This window comes from Labeo rohita, chromosome 19 (genome assembly GCF_022985175.1).
Source record: "Labeo rohita strain BAU-BD-2019 chromosome 19, IGBB_LRoh.1.0, whole genome shotgun sequence".
Lineage (NCBI taxonomy): Eukaryota > Metazoa > Chordata > Actinopteri > Cypriniformes > Cyprinidae > Labeo > Labeo rohita.
Window position 1 is genome coordinate 32,019,812 of NC_066887.1, and position 24,417 is coordinate 32,044,228.

The 24,417-nt window shown below is 33.5% G+C and overlaps 1 protein-coding gene across 2 annotated transcripts in view; it reads right to left on the reverse strand.

Moving 5' to 3' along the window:
* Positions 1–24,417, reverse strand: part of slc39a4 (solute carrier family 39 member 4) — a 111,803-nt gene that overhangs the window by 81,089 nt on the left and 6,297 nt on the right. Inside the window, exons 2-4 of one of the 2 annotated variants that reach the window (XM_051137040.1) lie at positions 21,371–21,412; positions 21,040–21,168; positions 560–633 (exon numbers count right to left, since the gene is read on the reverse strand). The gene's annotated coding sequence lies outside the window, so the exon portion shown is untranslated. The remainder of the gene's footprint in view (positions 1–559; positions 634–21,039; positions 21,169–21,370; positions 21,413–24,417) is intronic. The other variant, XM_051137041.1, reaches the window with a different exon arrangement.

A 24,417-nucleotide genomic window follows, 5' to 3' on the forward strand; every position in this document is an offset into this window, starting at 1 on the left:
TGGAGTTAAAATAACCATAACAATAAAACATCAATAAAAAAAAATGATCTAATCATAGCCTAATTTAATTAAAGCAGAACATTCCAATAAAATAAGGCTTATAGTCTATGAAGTCTTACAGAAATGAAATAATGTATTCTTGAGTAAACAAATTAACATTTTGTTTACACTGTTTGATCATATCATGATAACAATAAAACCTTAGAAGAAAATTCAATTCAACAGACAACAATTTAACAATATTTTTCCTACAACAATGTAAGTATTTTTATGCTAAGTAAGTGATTTATATGCTCTTTCAGTTTGATATTTGAGAGAATATTTGTTTACACAGTTTTTTCAGAAGACCTTTGATTTATTTCTTTAAAAAATAAATACACAATTAGTGTCTCTATAGATCAGGTGAACTGCACAGAAATCAACAGATGCCAGAAAGACATAAAAGCACTCGTTTTCCATAGCAGCCTAATGAGTCAAAAACACAGCACATGTCCACATTAATTACCATACAGCCTTTGAGCTGAGATCTGAAGAGATGAGAACACCACACAGCTCTCACCTTATTCCTCCGTCCCATCATCCCGTCAGGCCGGCACCTCACCGTACGACAGCGTTCATCAGCACTTTTAGCCCCTGGAGGAAAAGGACACATTTCAAACAAACAATCCTGAAACAAGCCAGTGTCATCAGCAGAAAAAAAGCACCAAAGAAATGAAGCCAATTCTGAATCCCACAGCGAGCTGGTTATCATATATTGCATGCAAAGTTCAATAAGCTCTGTTGCATAGCTTCAGCAAATTGGCGGTGGTGGGAGAGCGCTGGAGATGTATTTTCACACGTCCCAGAGGCACGGAGCGGCCGTGAGCGAGCAGGACGGCTGAGCTCACCATAGTTTCTGCCCATGTTAGCAGTGCTGAAGATTAGAAGCTCACACAGCATCACACCCAGAGGAGCCCATCACACACACACACGCCACCAAACCTGTCGCGACCTCTGAAAGCTCTCGGCAGCGCCGTCATATTACTGCCATCACTCAGTGTAATGAAGCGCGTTTACATAATTCTGGAGTTTGGCTATGACTACAAAATTTGATTTTGCTGTTCATTAATTTTTGGTACACATGCATTGACATATAAACATGATGACTAACAACAGGTATCTCAAGGATACAAACTGTTTTCACCTGACCGGAGTGAGATTTTGAAACTTATGACCTATTTGGGGTTGTTAGATACACAAACTTTTAAACTCTTAAATTTAATTTTTAATTTTAGAAGATTAATTTTTAAGTGACTTTTCAATTACATGTTGTTGTTTTTTATTATATATAATTTATAATTATATAATTTTATAATAAAAAAAAACTTTTTGTGGGGCAAAAAGGTTTAATATATATAATTATGTGTGTTGTTTAGTACCTTATATTACTTAAGGGATATAAGCTTGTCGTATTCAATTAAAAAAAGGTTAATTATTAAATAATTATACATTTATATAATAATTAAAATTATTTATAATAAATAAAAATACCAAAAATACAAAAGGGGTACCAGCAAGCCATACAAGTCACATTATATATATATATATATATATATATATATATATATATTTTTTTTTTTTTTTTTTAAGTCATTTTAAATAATAAAAAAATACATTATTATACATTAATATTTACTTTTATTAGTTAAAATAATTAGTTAATATAATATAAATATAAATAATATATATATATAAACTTTTTTTCTCAAAAAAAGATATTAAACATTTCAAAAAGGTTTAATGTATAAAATGAAATACATGAAATATAAAATGAAATAAATATATATATATATATATATATATATATAAATATAAATATATAATATAAATATAAATATAAATATAAAAAAAAAAAAATAATAATTTATAATAAATTTAGATTTTTTTTAAATTCTAAAGCGTATATGAAGTGTATATAAAAATCTATATATAAAATCTAAACTGGATATAGTTTTTAAATGCAGTTGTGTGTTGTTTACTACCCAATATTACTTAAGGGATATCTGCAAGTCATTCATTACATAAATAAATAAATTAATTAATAAATAAAAATAATTAAATAATTTAGGATTAATAATAAAAATACCAAGAGATATAATAGTGGTACCAGCAAGCAACATTACTAATTCTTTTAAAATATTTTAAATTTAATTAATAATTATCTATTTATATGAAGATTTTTTTAATTATAATTGTGTCAAAATATAAATTTTTCTATGAATTGCGTGGCAAAAAAATATATATATCTAAAATGAAACTGCATAAAAACAAAGTTCTATTTACTACCTAATATTACTACCAGCAAGTCATATTAATGAAAAAAATAAAATTTATAATTGTATAATTTAAAAAAAAAAAAACAGATTAAAATCACCAAATTATAGATAATAAAGAACAACAAAAGCGCAATTTTGCACACGCTATTTTCATGTATTGTTCCTGGTAATGTGAAAGACTGAAAATCCCATTACAGTTACTGATACTATAAAACATACTTTCTTATGTAAATTTGATGTTCAACAACAAATATTCACTGAAAATCATAAATTTATTGCACTCATTTACTGTTTTAGACTCACATACATGTGCGTCTCTGAGGTTTTACTGTAAAATGGAAATATGTGTGCATGACTTTTTATTCATAACATCTACAAAATAAAGAACATACAGTAAAATGTCAGTCATGCGATGGAAAAAAAAAAAGCATCTCTTGTTTTGTTATTTGGCGTGAGATTTAGTATGGTGGTGTGACAATCAAGCTAAATGCATGAGATTTGGCAACACTGGGCATTTACATACAGTTTCTCCACACAGTTTGAAGCAGATGAAAGGCAAAAAGGACACCAGAGCCGCACTGAGTTCAAACCCTGAGGCCAATGTGCAAGTTTACACTTCAGAGTTCATATTCAAAGTGGCGTCTTGCGCACTTATTAGCGATATATTTAGAACAGAGGTCACACCTCTTGACACTGACAAGACGCAGGAGGTGCCAAATGGCTCCGGGTGGAAAACATGTTCCTAAGGACACCTTTCTGTTCACCGCGAGCGTGCAATCACACATTTAATCAGCAGACTTTGTTTATGTCCAGCAGACTATAGTAACAGCTAATAATACAGCATTTATTCTGAATAATAGAAGAATATGGTTAGAAGCCCTGATTGAGCACTAAACACTTCACTCTGATTGGGCCACAAAGGTCACATGGTGTCACGTCATGCTATAGGTCAACAGCTTTGACCTAATCATCCGGAGCAAACTCTTGAGCTCTTGGAAACTTATTTATGCACTGGTTATTTAAAGTCAAAATGAAAATACTTAAAATCTGTTGTGCTTCTGTAATGTAACAGACTGATGAGAATAAACAATTTTTTTACTAAATTATTTTTATTTTGAAAAATCTTTTGAAAAATGTCACTGCTGAATTTTAGATATAATGTAAAATTACCATAATTAGTTATTTTATCCTCAGTCAAAAAATATGCACATTTAATAAAAGTACAGATACTGATATTGATTCCACCAGTACTTGTGTTACAATTATGACAATGTTGCTTGTTTTTAATGACAATGTTTTATATATATATATATATATATATATATATATATTTTTTTTTAAACAAACTGAGAAAGAAACAGAAACTGAATTAGGTATTATGAAAATATAAATAAAAAGAAATTTAAGAATAAAAAGAAATGATATATAGGATATTTAAACTTATTATTTACATTTTATTTATATCTGATATATATATATATATATATATCTCAGATATAAAACGTACATAATACTGTTTTACTAAAAAATATAAATATATATATATTTTTTACTGAATTATACTAACTTTGAATTAAAAATTACATTGCTGGTTTTTAACTATAATATTAAATGACTATAATTAGTTACTTTATCATCAAAGTGTTTTAATTTAATAGAAATAGAGATATTAAGTAAATAAGTCAATTGATGATATTGTGCAACTGTTGCATTTCTGATTAAAACAGGAAACCTAAAAAAATAAATGGATAGGAGGTGATCTTATCCATGAGGAATTAATTGAATTGCAAATAAAATAAAATAAAATAAAATAGGATATTCAACCTAAAAAGGGATAGGAGGTAATTTTATCAATTAGGAATTAATTGAATTGCAAAAAAATAAAATAAAATAAAATAAAATAATATAGTAAGGGATTGGTGATAGTCATTAATGTATTTAAAATAAGTATTTTATGCTCAACAAGGCTGCATTTATTCAATCAAAAATACAGAAAAAACAGTAATATTGTGAAATATTATGATGATTTAAAAAAAGTTTTCTATGTAAATATATTTTAAGATACAATTTATTCCTGTGATCAAAGCTGAATTTTCAGCATCATTACTCCAGTCTTCAGCATCACATGATCCTTCAGAAATCATTCTATGCAGACTTGCTGCTCAAAAAACATTTCTGATTATCATCAATGTTGAAAACAGCTCTGCGGTTTTTAAAGGGGTCATCGGATGCTAAGTTCACTTTTACATGTTGTTTGAACATTAATATGTGTTGTCAGTGTATGTACAAATCTACCCTATAATTATAAAAATCCATGCAGTGGTTTTTAATTCATCTGTAAAAATAATATCCCCTTTCTCAAATCGAGCCGTTCTCAGATGCCTGTCGGTGTGCCGTCACACCAACAGAGGCCGCTCCCACGATAGTTGATTGACATGAGCGTCTTACCTCAGACCAGCTGTAACAGTCCAGTAACTTTCCTTGTTTCGATGCCGAAGCAGGGATGTAAGTTAGACAAGAATATCTCAGATTGCGCGATTGAGGTGTTGTGTTGCTGGATGTAATAATGAACAGTGGTCGTCATTTACTCCCGACATCTGAGCTGAAGATGCAGTAGATTACATTTGTTTGTGAATGGAATGCGCCTCCCGGTCTACATATATCCGTCTATGTTCACGCAAATCATTCATGATCCAGCTTCACTTACAGCAGAAGTGTGTATAAGCATTTTTTTATGAATCTTTGCGATCGTTTTGACAAGGTAAAAAGGGTGCTGTTTTACAAAACCATTGAGAATTTTTAATAAAAGTATATTAGAGACTTTTCATTAAGACCCTAAAGAATCATATCAACTTGTGGAAAATGGGCATCCGATGACCCCTTTAAAGCATTTATTTAAAATATAAATCACGTGTAACATTAGAAGTCCCTTTTGATTAATTTAATTCGTCCCTTGCTGAATAAAATCATTCATTTCTTTTAAAACAAAACCCAAACTTTTGAACACCAGCGTATAAAAACCTGTAAAAATAATATTAAGTACATCTTCACTCTCCAAAGAGTCATATAAGCAACTCAAAAACCCCATACAGCAAAAACAGTTTTGATATCTGAACCTAAAGCACTAAAGTGCACCGAAGAAGCTTTAAGAGCGCTCGCAAAACGCTCCCCTCTCTCCTTGTGTGCGAAACCCTCTCTGCTCCCCGCGCTTGTTCGCCGCAGGCCGTGGGCCGAGGTGTGATAGCGGCTCGGTTTACATCCATATTTTACACGCCAGCTTTCAAGCCACCTATTTTCTCCTCAAAGCTCCAGCCTTCCCCAGCGGTCAGACATAACGTCTCACAGTTAAGAGTTAAGTTAACAAACACATCTGAGCGCCATAAAGCTGGCGTATTAAGAGTGCGGTGCGAGGCCTACGGGGAAATGTAAGCCGTTTCCTCGTGTTCATTAGCGGGATGAAGCTGCGGCTGCTGGGAGAGAGAGAGGCATCGCTCACCTGCATACTGCAGAGAGGGAATAATTGCCTGATTGCAGGTTATTACTTGGCTGGTGAGAAACCCACCGAGGCTGTTCTGTCTCTCCACCATCCAGCCTCATAATTCTTAGCCATCCACGCAGTCTTTCCTTCCCTGCTTTAATTCATAAACGTCCGCTGACTCGGTACCTGAGGCCCGTAGTGCTGCTATTGGAGCTGGCGTCTCCTCTCTCGCCGTGCGTTGATTAAACCTGATAAATCTGGAGTTCTGCTGAGGATCTGATGACGCCTCCTTCGGCAATGCAAATCTGCAGATTTGCCGTTCAGACCTGGAGATCTTGTTTCTGTTGTGACGCATCTGGTAACTGCAGAAGCAACAGTTGGGAGTGAGTCTGGTAACAAAATAACTCTCTGGTTATCAAATTTAGTTTAGTATGAGGGGTTTTTCCCCACTTTTTATTGATAGAAGAGACTGAAAATGATAGATCTGGGTCAAATATGAAGCACCATTGCAACAAACACAATGTTCTCCTAGCATTAGTGCTGTGTTATTATAGTAAAAAAATAAATCTAAAACCATAAAAAAAAACCTTTGTTACTTTAAAAAAAATAGAAATGAAAACTAAAATAATAATAAATAAATAATAAATAAATAAAACTTTATAAAAACTATTTTGACTATATATTAAGATTTATATTTAAAAAACAGCAAAATGACAAACTAAAATGAAAATAAAAACCTATGCAATAAAACTGATAAAAAATTATATTGAATATATATTTTAAAAAACAAATAAAAATGGCAAAAACAGAAAAATTACACTGCATTACTGTATGGTTTTCGTATGGTTATTTTTGGAAAACCACTGCTTTATTGTATGGTACCAAATGAAGAATAATAATAATGAATAAATAAATGAATAATGTTAATTGTTTTATAATATATTTATTTGAACAGTTTAAGCCATACTGTGGCCCACTGCTTTATTTTATGGTTATATAAAAAAAAGATAGATATAAATAAATAAATAAATAAATAAATAAATAAATAAATAAATAAAGTTCTCCTAACATTAGTGCAGGGTAAAATAAATCAAAACCATAAAAAAAATCCTTTGTTACTTTAAATAAAATAGAAATGAAAACTAAAATAATATAAAATCTATGAAATAAAACTTTATAAAAACTATTAGACTATATATTAAGATTTATATAAAAAAAAAAAAACAGCAAAAAAAATAAATAAAATAAATTTAAAAAAATCTATGCAATAAAACTGATAAAAATTATATTGAATATATATTTTAAAAAAAATGACTAAAAATGACGAAAACAAAAAAAAATTACTAAAATTAAATCAAAATAATAATAAAAACTACAACAGCATCTCGACGACTCTAAAATTACACTGCTCAGTAGAAGAAGAAAAAGAAGAAGAAGAAGAAGAAGAAGGGAAAAAAAAGCCATACAAAAACATATCTGCAACAATTTGGAAACCTATACAGGTTGTAAAAAAAATTTGGGTTATTACAGTTAACTAAAACTAAAGCCAATAAAAAAAATAAATAAATAAATAAAAATAATTTAGAATACATTTATTTGAACAGTTTTAAGCCATACTGTGGCCCACCGCTTTATTTTATCGTTATATATATTTTAAAAAAAAGTCATACAAAAACATATCTGCAACAATCTGGAAACCTAAACAGGTTCTAGAAACATTTGGGTTATTACAGTTATCTAAAACTAAAGCCATTAAATGAATGAATGAATGAATGAATGAATGAATAAAAAGTAGTAGTAATAATAATAATAGTAATAATAATAATAATAGTTTTATAATATATTTATTTGAACAGTTTTAAGCCATACTGTGGCCCACCGCTTTATTTTATGGTTATAGAAAGAAATAAAATAATAATGATAATAATAATAATAATAATAATAATATTAACATTTTTGTTACTTGGAAAAAAAAAAGAAGAAATTGTGAACATTTTATTTAAGTGGTCAAGAAAACATTTCTCGTTTTGTTTAACTAAAAACAAAAAAAATAAAAAAAATGTACAAAAAAAATAATAATAATAAAATGAAAATGGAAGATAATCGATAATCCAAACTGTTAATAAGAAATATAATAGCATCTTAATGATACTAAAATAACACTGGACATTCAGCTAACTGCTAAACCAAGACTTTGCCATTTTGATTCAACCTGACGACTATCTGAGGAAAAAAAAAAAAAAAAAGAGCATGAAGATGATGTAGGCTGTAATAGAGTGAGTTTGAATGACACTGTGAGGGTCATTCATGCACACTAATCCAACTATCTGAACTGAAGATCTTAAAAGCTAAAGAAAGTCTACATTAACACAACACGTATAATAGAACAGTTTGTCCTTCGCGAAGACGCGAATGTAATGAGTCAGCATCATTTACCAGTTTAACCTGAAATATCGCAGCTTCACATTTGAAATATCTGAAGATCGACTCACCTCAAATGATGATTTTGTGACTGTGTAATCGTCTGGAAATCACGTCTCGCTGCAGCTTTGATGTGGAGGATTTAGAGAGCTGACAGCCAGACACACACATCAAACTTCGGCTGTCTCCTGTCTGGGCTTAGACAGCTAGTTATACATGCTGAACATTCACATACAGCTCACTGTTCAGACATAGGTTTAACAGATATTTCTCATTTTATAGAAAACTTACATTTGTTAACATTAGTTAGCTACTTTAGATGAAATGAGCTAACAATGAAAAATACTTCTAAATCATATATGAATGTTAGTTAATGTTTATTTAAACAATTACAAGCAGATCATTAAAATCACTATTTAATGGATTTGAACATGAACTAACAATGAATAGTATTTAAAAAAAATCAAATCATCAAAAGATTAACAAATGCATTGCTCATTGTTAGGTAATAATAGTTAATGCATTAGCTAACATTAACTAACAGGACCTTGTTTTGTGATAAGTGTGGCATTTATATGTGCAAAATTGTACATTCATTATTTATTTATTATTTATATATTACATCTTTAATTAATATTTCAATTTTAAAAATGTATTCAATGTATTCAAAATACATTCAAAAATTCAAATATTTTCTATTCAAAAATCATAAGAAAATTAAAACTTGATTCACTTTAGTCAATATTTTAGACAGTTAAAAAAATAAATAAATAAATAAATAAATAAAATCGATAGTTATATTAAACATTACATTCAAATACAATTCAAATTTTCTTTTATTTGCATTTGTATTAATATTTGAATTTTGGAAATACAAATACAAAATCACTTTATATTTTAATTTTTTTTTTTTTTTTAATTTTAGTCAATATTTTATCAATTTATATTTATAAAACTATTTTTAGAAATTCCAAAATTATATTCAACAATTAAATTCAAATATTTCTCATTTGTATTTATTGTAAAATTTTTAATATTCAAATATATTATATTTACTGGTTTTAATATTCAAAAACATAAAACTTTAAATGTACTTAATATTTCATTATTTTACATTCATAAAAATTAGGTTTCAATATTTGTATTTTATAGTCAATATTTCATCATCATATACTTGCAATCCACAAATTATATTCAACAATTATATTCAAATAATTGGCATTTATTTTTAAATTGAAAATAAAAAAATGTTTTGTTTAATATTTTTACTATTATTACTATTATTATATATATATATATATTTGTTTTTTTCAAATTTGAAATGTATTCAAATATTTTAGATAAAAACAAAACTTTAATTTTAGTCAGTATTTCGTCAATTTATAAAACTTATTTTTGCAATCCAAAAATTATATTCAACAATTATTTACATTTTTCATGTATATTTTTTGTAAAACTTAAATATTGAAATATTTTATATTAAATGTTTTCATTATTCAAAAACATAAAACTTTAAATATTTACAAGTATATGTATTTATTATAATTTATATAATATTATATAATATATATTATATATAAATAAAAATATTTTGTACATAAATAAAAATTCTCTTAAATATATACATTAATTTGTGTGTATTTATATATACATAAGTACACACAGTACACACACATATATTAGGCAAACTCAAACCTTTATTTTGTATGCAATTAAACGCGATTAATCGTTTGCCAGCCCTATTTCAAATATTTTATATACAGCAAAAAAACTTTAATTTTAGTCAGTATTTCATTATTTTATGTTCATTAACGCTCACAAACAGTGAGTAAAATGATAAAAACTTTCAGGCCAAACTTTCAAATATGCATAAACATTTCATACATGCATAAACATTTAATAAACATGTATGAAACAGAAAAAAACATGTATCAACATAAATCAAGATATTTATAATAAAATAAAAATACCAAAAATAATGTGCATATGTGAGCGCATTGCATGAAATTCGTGCGTCACAGAAGGGAATGTGGGCCAAGCTTGGATCAATTCTCACTGGCATTGAAACTTTAGCACCTGTCGGGCGTCCCTCAATCTTCTCCCACAATCCCTACCTGCAACACGCCGGCCGTCCCCAGCTGCACGCGCAGCCCCAGAGAAATAAAGCGCTAAACGTCCCGAGGTTGATCTGAGAGGGGAAGATTGGCGACGCGAGGGCAGAGCAAACACCGATCGGAGATGGTCTTCTCCCTTTGGCGCGGGCGAATCAGAACAATGGCTGCTGGGAAGGGAGAGCAGTGTCAATACTCCCCGCCGCCTGCACATTCACCCGTCTGAATGGGACGCACCGTGAGGGGGAGAGCGACGCGCGCGGCTGAAAGGGAAGTGGTGAAAAAGCCACACGAGGGGCCAATTGATGCTGCTAGCAGGTGGATGGTTCTCCTTTCAGGCCAAACTGCTGAGGGGAGGGAAAAAAAACCAACACATTTCCTTTTTCAAGGGGATCACTTATCTGAAATCAGCAGTCTATTGAAATGGGCCTCCTCTCCTTTCGCGCTCCCCCACTTTTTGGCTCTCTCAGGCTGCGGCTCTCCAAACACACACACATATTGCTTTTTCCTGGTGTCTGAGTGCGTTTCTCCTCCTCCACCAGCACCTGGTTCTCTGCGCAGCGGGGCGATGTGCTCAAAAGCGAGCGAGGGAGGTGGTTAAGCATCATTATAGCTGCGTTCGGGGCCACACACACACACGAACACTTACCCACAAGACACCGCAAAGCCAGGGGCCTTACAGATGTTCCAGCGCGCATTGTCGAGCCTCCCGGGCTCTTTGTGAGGGCGAATGTCCTGTTGCTTACGAAATTGGCCTCAGTTTGAAACGCACTTCTATCAAACGCGTTCGCTTCGCCCTTAAATCGTACGCGCCGCTGTTAGAAACCAAATTGATCTGGATGCGTAACCCCCTGTTACTCTAACTTGTTTAAGCTCCATTTGATACTGATGAAATTCCTTGGATCTGGGAGGCCTTTATTCACGGGACATTTGTGAGTCAAATTAGGCTCTTCAGGTCGGGCTAAACGCTCTTCGCATTGTATTACAGTGAGCTGCGGAAAGCAAACGAGCTCGCATTACAGCGTTACGGAGGAATTACATACGTACAGAGTCGTTTTAACAAATTTGCACGCAATTACGTCGCAGAGCAGCCTGTGATTACACGTGCTTATTGTTATTGCCGAAGTAATTGATTGTGTTTGCGTGCAACGTGGGATATTCGACGCACGTTCACTGCGTGGTTTAGTAATCCAACTTTATTAGTGAGAACAGCAAAATACTGAAATGACACTGTGGACTAAACATATTCCTGTAGAAAGCATTGCATTTTTTAAAAAAATATGCATACCATGCATTGCATGGTCCAGATAAACTTTAATAACTAAACTTTAAAATGCAATAATATTACTATGAACAGCAAAAATATTTGCATCACACTCATTTTTAATATATTGCACAGTTTAGATAATGTCTAATTATACAATTTTAAAATGCATTAATATTAATAAAAACATGAAAAAATTTTACTCTGAACTAATATTTATTCTTTTAATGTTTTTATTATATTTGCATAGTGTAGATAAACAATTCAAAAAACAAATGCATTTATATACTATCAGTCAATAGTACTAGAAAATAACTTTTTAATTCATATTTTGAATTTGTTTTTTATTTTGAATTAATTGTAATTTTGTTAGTTTTAGTCATTTTGATGATGTTGTCATTTTTATACATTTTTAAATACATAATTTAATATGTACACTACCAGTCAAACGTTTTTGGACAGTAAGATTTTAATTGTTTTTTAAAGTCTCTTCTGCTCACCAAGCCTGTATTTATTTGATCCCAAGTACAGCAAAAACAGTAACATTTTGAAATATTTTTACTATTTAAAATAACCGTTTTCTATTTGAATATTTTTTCACATGTAATTCATTCCTGTGATTTTAAAGCTACATTTTTAGCATCATTACTCCTTCAAAAATCATTCTAATATTCTGATTTACTTTTGATCAATTTAAAGCATCCTTGCTAAACGACAATATTAATTTATTTAATTCATTTCCCCATAAACAAATAAATAAATAATTATACTGAGCTTTTGAATGGTACAGTTTATAATGTCACAAAAGCTGTTTACTTCAGATAAATGCTGATCTTTGGATCTTTCTATTCATCAAAAAATCCTGAGAAAAATGTACTCAAATGTTTTAAATACTGATAATAATAGTAATAAAAATGATTCTTGAACAGCAAATCAGCATATTAGAATGATTTCTTAAGGATCATGTGAGACTGAAGACTGGAGTAATGATGCTGAAAATGTAGATTTGATCACAGGAATGAATTACATTTTAAATCATATTCAAATAGAAAGCAATTATTTTAAAATAAAAATATTTCATAATATTACTGCTATATACATTTACATACATACATACATATATATATATATATATATATATATATATATATATATATATATATATATACATATATATATATATATATATATATATATATATAAAATATCCCTATTTTATATTTATGAAACGTCTTACATTCAAAATATTACTAAAATATCATATTCAAATACAAATATTCTTATTTATGTTTCAAATTTAAAATGTAAAAATAATACCAATATTTATCCTTATTGGAAAGCATTTAATGTTTTTACATGTATATATAAAATACACTGTATGGGTCAAAATTATGGATTTTTCTTTTATCCAAAAAAATCATTAGGATTTATAGGAACACAATCATAGGAAATTTTGTAAATTTCCTACCTTAAATATCTCAAAACTTAATTTTTGATTAGTAACATGCATTGCTAAAAACTCTGGACAACTTTAAAGGCAATTTTCTCAGTATTTTCATTTTTTTGCACCCCCAGATTCCAGATTTTCGAAGAGCTGCATCTTGGCCAAATATTGTCCTATCCTAACAAACCATATATCAACAGAAAGCTTATTTATTCAGCTTCCATTTGCTTTTGAGGTCCAGGGTCACATATATTCTTTGACATCAACAATAAAACCCTCTTTATTTCACTATCCAAACTATACACAATAACACAATTAGTCTTTGTATTTGTACTGAGCATTGTTTTTCCTCACCATCTGCACAACTGAAAACAGACCTGCTGTAAAGTTTGATTTGGCAGATTGCACATTTTAGATATACCGTCAGTGACAAAATCAAGGTTCGAAACCGAACGCATATCAGCCATAACTATTGCTTTGCGTTCCAGTCGCAGCTCTGAAGCCTAATCTATGCAGATATGCAGCACATGTTCTGTTCCTCTGCGGAAATGCACCGCAGAGCTTGTTCGCGAGCTGTTATCGTCTCCAAATCAAATCCTCGGCACCCTCAGGGCTGCGCATTTGTGTTTCAACTGCCTGCTAATATGGCTGATTCCTCCGATCGCAGATTTGATAATTCGTTGATTGGTTAAACGGCGCGCTGCTTTACAGCCGCATCTGTGAAATCTCTCCAGCATTATCCTCTAAATAACAGAGCGAGGCGTTTGGCGTCTAAACGAGGGTCACATTTGGGATCTTCCTGTCTGTTTTGGCCACGCCGAGTGTATCATCTGTGACACCTCTCCAATTAAACGGCGTCTCGGTGATGACGACGGGGGTGATTTGGGGCAGACGGTCGTCGGATATCAAGGTGCCCGTTAAGAGATCACAGGGGGATACGCGCGTATGTTAATCGACTCTGTTAATGTAGCAATGAATTAAGAGTTTAGATGTCACAGGAGGTTTAACACAGCTGATCCAGAGCAGAGGCCGCCGTTCCCGCTGGTCGTCCCGCTCACAGCCCAGGCCATGTGGGGGCTAATTACGGGCAAATAGGAAAAGTGTCTGGCTTTTTCGTTTTGGCCATAGTTTATCTTTGGAAGAATATTAGACTTTAAAAAGATGGTAATGTTGCCTAAAATTATATTTGCATTATTTATTTATTTTTCACATATACATATACATATACATATATATATATATATATATATATATATATATATATATATATATACACATATACATATACATATACATATATATATATATATATATATATATATATATATAAAATCATATTCAAACATATGCAAATATCATTTTATTTGCATTTGTATTTATATTTCACATTTGAAATTTAATTATTTGCAACTCTCATTTTAGTCAACATTTTACCATTTTATATTTCTAAAACTTTTTACAATCAAAATAATGATTTCAAAACCATATTCAAATATATTTGTTTATACTTTTTATTAAGACCTTTTAATTTAAAGTATAAATGCAAATGCAAATACACTATTTGCACATTTTGAGGTATTCAAATATTTTAAATAAAAAAACAAAAATTTATTTATAAAACTTTTTATATTCAAAATCATGCCCAAGTGCATTTAATTATTTGCATTTACATTGCACATTTTAAATATTCAAATATTTCATAAAAAAAAAAAAAAATTCAAAACATAAATCTATTATGAAATGTTGAAATTTTGTGTACTCAAATGTTGAAATATTTTATGATTTTTTTTAATATATTAATAATATAAATATATTAATATATTTAATTATTTTAAAATCTTTTAAAGTACTATTTTATATTAAATAATTAAAATAAAAACTTAAATTGTCAATACTTCATTATACTTTAATAATTTTATATTTTATATTAAATTTATTTTTTTACATTAATTTTATTTACAAAATCTTATATTCAAAACATACAAGTTTAATTTTTTATAATTTTTTCAATCATCTGACATAATTTTATATTTTAATATATTTAAATTGTTTTAGATAATTATATCTATAATAACCGATACTTTTTTAAATATTTTATATACAAATTCTAATTTCATTCAGTATTTCATTTAATATTTACAAAACTTTTATATTCTAAATATTTTATTCAAGAATCATATTCATGAATTTCTTATTTGCTTTGTATTTATATTTCAAATTTGAAATATGCTGTTAATGTAGCAATGAATTAAGAGTTTAGATGTCACAGGAGGTTTAACGCAGCTGATCCAAAGCAGAGGCCGCGGTTCCCGCCGCTCAGAGCCCGGCCCGTGTGGGGGCTAATTACGGCAAATTGGAAAAGTGTTGGGCGACGACGCGCATGTGGGGCCTCCCTCGGCGCTCGACGCTTCCCGCCGTCAGGGTCTGATGCCGCCCGTCCGGCCCGCACCTGCTCCTCACCGGCCTGTGATAGATAGAGCCGACCGGTGGCTCAATAACAGTCACCCACCCCACCCCGTTCGGTATTGATGGACTGCGGGGCCGCAGGCTTTGTGAGTGAGGATCATCTGCTGGAAATTGTCTCTCCGCCCCCTCAGCACCTGCGCTGAGGGATGCGATAGGTGAGCGGACGGGCGAGAGGGACCTCTGGGACCCGCTTTTTTTTGGAACGATACCCCCTCTAACACGAGCGCGCCGTAACGGGTGTGTGTTTGTGTGTCGTGGGGGTTGCTGCAACCCTGCACATGTGTCTTCTCTCCCTCCTTATTATTCCGTAATTAGCCCTTTGGCTGTCTGCTGGAGGACGGCCGTCCCCCCTCGAGAGCCGTCTGTGTTGACAGACACACACAGACCCAGAAAAACAAACACACACCGAACAGCGTTTGACTTCCAAACAGCAAAAATCCCGACTTCTAGAGAAGGCAAACACGCTCGGGCGCCCGTAGCGATTTGGCCTTTGTGGTTCCCTTCCAAGTTTACTCCGCCATCTCCATCCAGCTGGTACTCAATCACGACGCGCCTACAACAATGTATGAAATCACAGTTTGAAGCACTAATGGTGTATTTTGTGGAGCGGAATCGGCCTGTTTGTCAATAGGAAGCTGTAGTTGTTATATTCTGCTAACGTCGGATTTTTACGCATTTCATGCAATCGAAAGCCATTGAGACAGATGTCTGGATTGCAACTGTTCCCAATTAAAATACGAAACGCTTACACTCGACTCTATGCAACTAATGCAGAAGTTCTGGATGATGGCCACAACCGGGAAGATATTTTGAGATTCTCAAGCAGTCCGAACTAAAGGTTTGGCATTCGGCACCAGCTGCCTCTGCTCCAGTGGATAATGCGACGCCATTGCAACAAGCTCTATACAAGAATTCATGCAAGCGGCACTTTTGATGACAGGTTTACCTCAATTTAAGCCATATTTTGCAAAGCAAATTTGGCAAAAGAAAGTTGTTGTTGCAGTATTCTACTAAAACGCAGTTTTTGCGACCGACAGCCATCAAGACAGATGTCCGGCTTGCAATGGTTCTGAATACAGATTTTCTGGACAACGGCAATGATCTGGAAGATATTTTGAGCATCTCAAACAGTTCGAACTAAAGGTTTCAAATTCTGCACCAGCTGCCTCTGCTCCAGTGGATAGTGCACTCATTTTGTGAAGTGAATTTGGCCTGTTTGTCAAAAGAAGTAGTTGCGATATTCTGCTAAAATGCTGTTCATGCATTTCATGTGATCGACAGCCATCAAGACAGATGTCCCACATTTGCAGATGTTCTGGACAACAGCCACAACCTGGAGGATATTTTGAGCATCTCAAGCAGTTTGAATAAAAGGTTTCAGATTCGGCATCAGCTGCCTCAGCTCCAGTGGATACTGCAGCACTATTACGATAAGCGGTTTGATCGCTCTATGCTAGAGTTCATGCATGCAACTGAACTTTTGATGATGGACCTACAACAATATATTAAACTGCAATTTAAAGCACTAACAACATATTTTGTGGAGGAGAATTGACCTGTTTGTCAATAGAAAGTAGTCACTGAAAGTAGTCATCCACTAATGGCACATTTTTACGTGCACTCAACAGCCATCAAGACAATATTCTGATCAAGGCGATATTCCACTAAAGCTGCATTTTTAAGCATTTAATGCAATTGACAACCATCAAGACAGAGGTCTGGCTCACAACAGTTTCAAATGCAGACGTTCTGGCCATGATCTGGAAGATATTTTGAGATATTTTGAGAAGCAGTCCAAACTAAAGGTTTCGCATTTGGCACCAGCTGCTTCTGCTGATAATGCAATGGAAAAGTACTTTGATCACTCCATACTACAGTTCATGCACACAACAGAGCTTTTGATGATAGACCTACAACAATGTACTAAATTGCAGTTTGAAGCAATAACGGCATATTTTGTGGAGCAGAACTGGCCTGTTTGTCAATAGAAAGCAGTCGCTGCAATATTCCACTAATGGCACATTTTTACGCATTAAATGCAGTCGACAGGTCTGGATTACAACAGTTCCAAATGCAGAGGTTCTGGACAATGGCCACTATCTGGAAGATATTTTGAGATTCTAAAGCAGTCTGAACTAAAGGTTTTGCATTCTGCACCTGCTGTTTCTGCTTCAGCAGATAATGCAACAGTGATGGCCCTACAGCAATGTAAGAAATCACAATTTGAAGCACTAATGATGTATTTTGTGAAGCAGAATTGGCCTGTTTGTCAATAGAAAGCAGTAGTTGCAATATGCCACTAACACCTGATTTTTATGCATTTAATGAAGTCTATACCGGTCAAGACAGATGTCTGGCTCACATCTACTGTAATGCAGACGTTCTGGACAATGGCCATGAGTGGGAAGATTTTCAAGATGTCCAAACTAAAGGTTTTGCTTTTAGCAGCTACTGCCTTTGCTCCAGCGGATACCGCAGCACTATTGCAGCAAGTGTTCATGCATGCAGCAAAGCATTTGATGATGGGCCTACAACAACGTATGAAATCACATTTTGACGCAGTAATGGCAAATTCTGAGAAGCAAAATTGGTATGTTTGTCAATCAAAAACAGTTGTTGCGATATTCCACTAAAGCCACATTTTTAAGCATTTAATGCAATTGACAACCATAAAGACAGAGGTCTGGCTCACAACAGTTCCAATTGCAGAAGTTCTGGACAATGGCCATGATCTGGAAGATATTTTGAGATTCTCAAGCAGTCCGAACTAAAGGTTTCACATTCGGCACCAGCTGCCTCTGCTTCAGCAGATAATGCAGTGCTATTGAGTTTATGTGTGCAGCAGAGCTTTTGGTGACGGCCCTACAGCAATGTTTAAAATCACAGTTTGATGCACTAATGGTGTATTTTTTGAAACATAAATTAGCCTTATATGTCAGTGGAAAGCAGTAGTTGCGCTATGCCACTTAACACCTGATTTTTACACATTTAATGCAATTGATAACGGTCAAGACAGAGGTCTGGCTTACAACTGTTGTGAACGCAGAAGTTAAAATGGCCAAAACTCTGAAGATATTTTAACATTTTCAAGATGTCCAAACTAAAGGTTATGGATAATGCAGCACTATTGCTGTAAGCTTTTTGATCGCTCTATACTAGAGTTCATGTGTGCAACAGAGCTTTTGATGATGGACCTTCAACAATGTATGAAATTGCAGATGTTCTGGACAACAGCCACACTCTGAAGATATTTTAACATTTTCAAGATGTCCAAACTAAAGGTTATGCATTCAGCAGTAGCTGCCTCAGCTCCAGTGGATAATGCAGCACTACTGCTGTAAGCGGTTTGATCGCTCTATACTAGAGTTCATGTGTGCAACAGAGCTTTTGATGAAGACCCTACAACAATGTATGAAATTGCAGTTTGAAGTATTAAATGCATATTTTGTGAAGCGAATTTGGTCTGTTTGTCAAAAGAAAGAACTTGCAAGATTCTACTAAAAAACTGTTTATGCATTTATTTGCAATCGACAGCCATCAAGAACCATCCGGTGAATGCAGATGTTCTGGACAACGGCCACAACCTCAAAGATATTTTAAGCATCTCAAGTAGTTTAAACTAAAGGTTTCACACTCTGCCCCAGTTGATAATGTAGCTCTATTGCAATAAGCGGTTTGACCACTCTATGCTAGAGTTCATGCATGCAGCAAAGCTTTTGATGATGGACTTTCAACAATGTATGAAATTGCAGACATTCTGGACAACAGCCACAACTCTAAAGATGTTTTAAGATTTTCAAGATGTCCAAACTAAAGCTTTTTGCATTCAGCAGCAGCTGCCTCTGCTCCAGTGGACAACACAGCACTATTGCAATAAGTGATTTTATTGCTCTATACTACAGTCCATGCATGCAGCAAAGTTTTTGATGATGGGCCTACAACATTTAATGAAATTTGAAGCATTAAAGGCATATTTTGTGGAGAAGAACCAACCTGTTTGTCAACAGAAAGCAGTAGTTGCAATATCCCAGTAACACCAGATTTTTACGCAGTTCATGCAATCAGTTCCTGTTGAGACAGTTGTCTGGCTCACATCTATTGTAAATGCAGACATTCTGGACAACAACCATGAACGGGAAGATATTTCAAGATGTTTAAACTAAAGGTTTTGCATTTAGCAGCAGCTGCCTCTGCTCCAGTGGATAATGCAGCACTATTGCAACAAGTGGTTTGATCATTCTGTACTACACTTTATGCATGCAGTGAAGCTTTTGATGACGGGCCTACAACAATTCATAGAATCACAGTTTGAGGCATTAAAGGCATATTTTGTGGAGCAGAATTCGTTTGTCAACAGAAAGCAGTGTACAACATTCTACTAATGCCTTATTTTTTACACATTTTATGCATTTGACAGCCATCAAGATACTGAGTGAATGCTCCTGACACATAGTATTAATCCATCAAATACTTTTACTTCAAACTCGCTAAATTCCAGCCTCAGCCCAATCAGAAGTACCAGAACTTACATAGAAACCTATACAAAATAGCCAGAAATAAATGCTAATTTTAAAGAAATACATCAGATGGATTTAGAGGCTTCTGCATCCGAACTCTTCATATACTAAAGCTTTCATTTTCGACACCAGCTGCCTCTGCTTCAGCAAATAATGCAGCACTATTTGCAACAAGTGGTTTGATTGCTCTATAGTGTTCATATGTGCAGTGGAGCTGCTGATGACGGCCCTGCAATAATTTCCGAAATCACAATTTGAAGCATTAAAGGCATATTATGTAGAGCAGAATTGGCCTATTTGTCAATAGAAAGCTGCAGTTCCAATATTCCAACAATAACGTATTTTTATGCATTTCATGCACAGATGTCTGGCTCGCAACCATTTCCAATTTTTAAAAAAAAAACTAACTGCTTGCACTCGACTTAATGTGACTAATGCAGATGTTCTGGACGACAGCCACAGCTGAGATGATATTTAGAGATTCTCAAGCAGTCCGAACTAAAGATTTCGCATTCAGCACCAGAGGATAATGCAGTGCTATTCTGATAAGCGGCTTGAATGCTCTGTGCTAGAGTTCATGCATGCAATGGAGCTTTTGATGAGAGGCCTACAACAATTAATGAAATCACAGTGGAGCTTTTGATGACAAGCAGAAAAATAAGTTTCAGCTCTGTTTTCGCAGCTGTGATTGCGAGCGTACGTGCATGCAAAAGCAAAACACTCTCTCCGCTGTTGTGCCTCAGGCTAAACTTGGGCGCTCAGCTGAGTGTCCAGGTGCCTTCTGGGTGCTGATGCAGTCCTACCTGCCATTTTTAAAGACCGCTAAAAAAAAACAAAAAAAACACTCAAGCAACCTGGGTCCAGTAGGACAAAGCAAGCGCTTCAGTCTGTCTGAGGTAGAGAGGGAAACCCATAAACAGCCGACAGCGCAAACGCGCACATATTACGATACCCACAGTGTGCGAATCAGTCAGGGACTAATTAACACATCATCGCAACCCAACTGCCTGGTGCTCCGCTCACCTGCCTCTTTCTTACTGCAGAGAGTGCGTAAATCTCTCACTGACGGTCGGAGACGTGGGTATTAATCTGCGACGTTGCCGCATGGCGTCTTTAACCTCGCTCATGAGGTGACGGGGGCCTCCATGCTCCCTGAAAAAGGCAGTTGAAACACAATAAACGTGTTTTAATGACATTGCAGTTCCATTATGAATATGGGAATCTCCAGGGCGCATTCAAGAACAAATGAAATGCAAATGGAAGTTTGAAGACAGTCATTTGGCGTGTTGGTTTGGCTTCTGCCGCAATGGGGATAAAATCATAAAGTAAATAAAATGCAAATGATAAGACTTACCATCCGCTTACTGTCCACTGATACTTTCTGACCTGTGGGTTTCTGTAAAGCAGAAGAAATATTACACTATATAACATTTTTTGTTGTTTTAGACAAACTAATACTGCTATTCAACAAGGACACATTTAATTGATTAAAGGTGACAGTAAAGACATTTATAATGTTTATAAAGATTTTGTTTCAAATAAATGGGTAATTCTATTAAATCGGTGCCTTTTGCATCCCTAAGAATTAATCAAACATAGATATAATATAACAACAAATAAATGTGCAGTGCAATTTAAAAACATAATACTATGCATGCTTCCATCAATACTACATTTAAAAAAAGTAAATTAAATATTATTTTAAATAATTTAAATAGCATTCATACTGGTAAGGGTAAAGTTTTTGGCCTGTCCCTCACTATGATTTTTCTTTTTCAGCAGGACTTTTAATTCGCAAAATGTAAAAAATCACATGTGCATATTGTTCTAAATATAGTCTCATTGTTAAGCAATGTTTTTGGGATAAGTATGCATTTTTTTTTCTATTAAAAAAATAATAATAATAATCATTTTATTGGTGTCCCCTGATTTCATGTCAGCCCTGTTACCCTCATCAAAAACCCTTGTAAAATAATGTACATTCATAATGTATATTCACATAATTTCTAGGAGATTACATCATCTCTCAAACAGGATTCCAACACTTAAAACACAAGCATGTTTCTCTCACTCCTCTATAATGTTCTATTTTTTATGATTTATGATTTATGATTTATTCATGACATCATGCAGTGTCAATCCTATTACCTTTTTTAAAATGTAAATTTAAACAACTATTTCTTACATTTAATCAATATCTACAAGTAAAATCCTTTCAAAGTGTACAATATGAGCTTTTGTGCACTTGCCTATTAGATTTGTTTAAAATCGTCAGATTTGTTTAAAATCGTCAAACCTGTTACTGTCAACCTGTTACTTTTTAGAGTAACAGGTTTCGACATGTGGGTATGACACTGATTAGGTTCGACCTTGTTTTTAAAAATTGTCTGTGTAAAATTCAAACATTTTAAAGGTCACCCTTGGTATATTATTGAACTAATACTTATATCATTCAGTGGCATAAGAGTTCTAATTCAAATTTAGTCTAGTAACGCTTGTGTCGGTAACAGGGTTGACAAAATTACCAAAACATGGGGTAGAAAAATAAAATAATAATAAAACAATAAATTACTCAGCCTGAGATGGCACAATGCAATTTCTTGCTATCTTGAGGTGTCTTCATTTCATGGATATTTAAAAAAAAAAAAAAAAAAAAAATTGATTAAACTTATTTTATTTTTCATTAGTAGAACGGGTATATTTGTAGCAAAAACCAAAAATATATTGTATGGGTCAAAATGAATGATTTTACTTTTATGCCAAAAATCATTAGGATATTAAGTAAAGATCATGCTCAATGAAGATATTCTGTAAATGTCCTACCATAAATATACCAAAACTTAATTTTTGATTAGTAATATGCATTACTAAGAACTTCATTTGGACAACTTTAAAGGCGATTTTCTCAATATTTTGATTTTTTTGCACCCTCAGATCTTCAAATAGTTGTATCTCAGCCAAATACTGTCCTATCCTAACAAACCATACCTCAATGCTTATTTGATCAGTTTTCAGATGATGTATAAATCTTAATTTAAAAAAACTGACCCCTTAAGAATGGTTTTGTAGTCCACAGTCACATATTTATCCTTGCAGCAAGTATTTAACTTTTTCTCACCTTGTGTAGTTTTATTTTGCACCAAATAAAACTAAGCACAGAACCTTAGACATCAAAAATAAGTCTTTTTAATTCTCTATCAGAACAAAACTGTGGCAGAGTGTGACAGAATGGACGTCAGCCAATATTTTGCTAATCCCATGCAATTTATATTACTATGCACAATTGTGGTTAGGTTGCATTTTTCCTAAACAGAACTGCACTCCACCAGTTGAGAACCACAGCATTTGAATCTCACCGTGTCCTGTACAGTCGAGTCAACGACACAGGACTGCCCTGCAGGAAAGCATTTTGTCAATATGCAAAAGATGGAGGGTGTCCAAACACAGACTGTCGGATATAGATGGAGCTAATCTGCATTAGTATTCAGCGCACACACACACACACTGTAGCATGTGCGATGGGTTTGTCTGGCGTGTGAGCGTGTGTGTGGCACAGCAGTGTGTTCCAGACTGCAGTGATTAATCTGACGCTGTCATGTCTCCACAGATGTTTACATGGAGATGTTTGAGGAGCACATGTCTGATAGAGTGTGTATCTTCCGTCCTCTCCATCTTCAAATTTACGCATACGCGACGTCACCTGGGCCATCTGGAGGATGGCAGAGAGAGGGTTGACCTACACACACACATACAATCATAACTCCCCAACGTCAAATCATTGTCTGCCAACAGCTGACTGCTCTTTCACAAAACCTAGTGAGCTGCCTATCTAGACAGCATTTTCAAGCATCAAAGGTGTGCTGACGACATGAAAGCTGTTCCAACAGCATTATGCACCTTTCTAAGATACGTAATTTTGGCAAACTCCAAGGCAGCATCACACGCATTTGAAGCAAAGGCAATCCCAAAATGCTAAGATGGTCAATGAGTGAACAACAATACTGATTAAAGGAGATGTTCACAGATAACTTACTCACCCCTTTGTCATCCAAAATGTTCATGTCTTTCTTTCTTCAGTCGTAAAAACAAATTACTTTTTTTTTTCTCTCCATAGTTCTATTGTGCCCCAGAATTTGAACTTCCAAAATGCAGTTTAAATGCAGCTGCTTCTAAATGATGCTAGCTCAGGAAGAGGATTCTTATCTAGCAAAACGATTAGTTATTTTCTAAAAAAAAAAAAAAATAAAAAAAATAAAAAAAAAAGACAATTCATATACTTTTTAACCTCAAATGCTCGTCTTGTCTAGCTCTGCGTGAACTCTGTGTATTCCGGTTCAAGACAGTTAGTGTATGTCGAAAAACTTCCATCTCATTTTCTCCTCCAACTTCAAAATCGTCCTA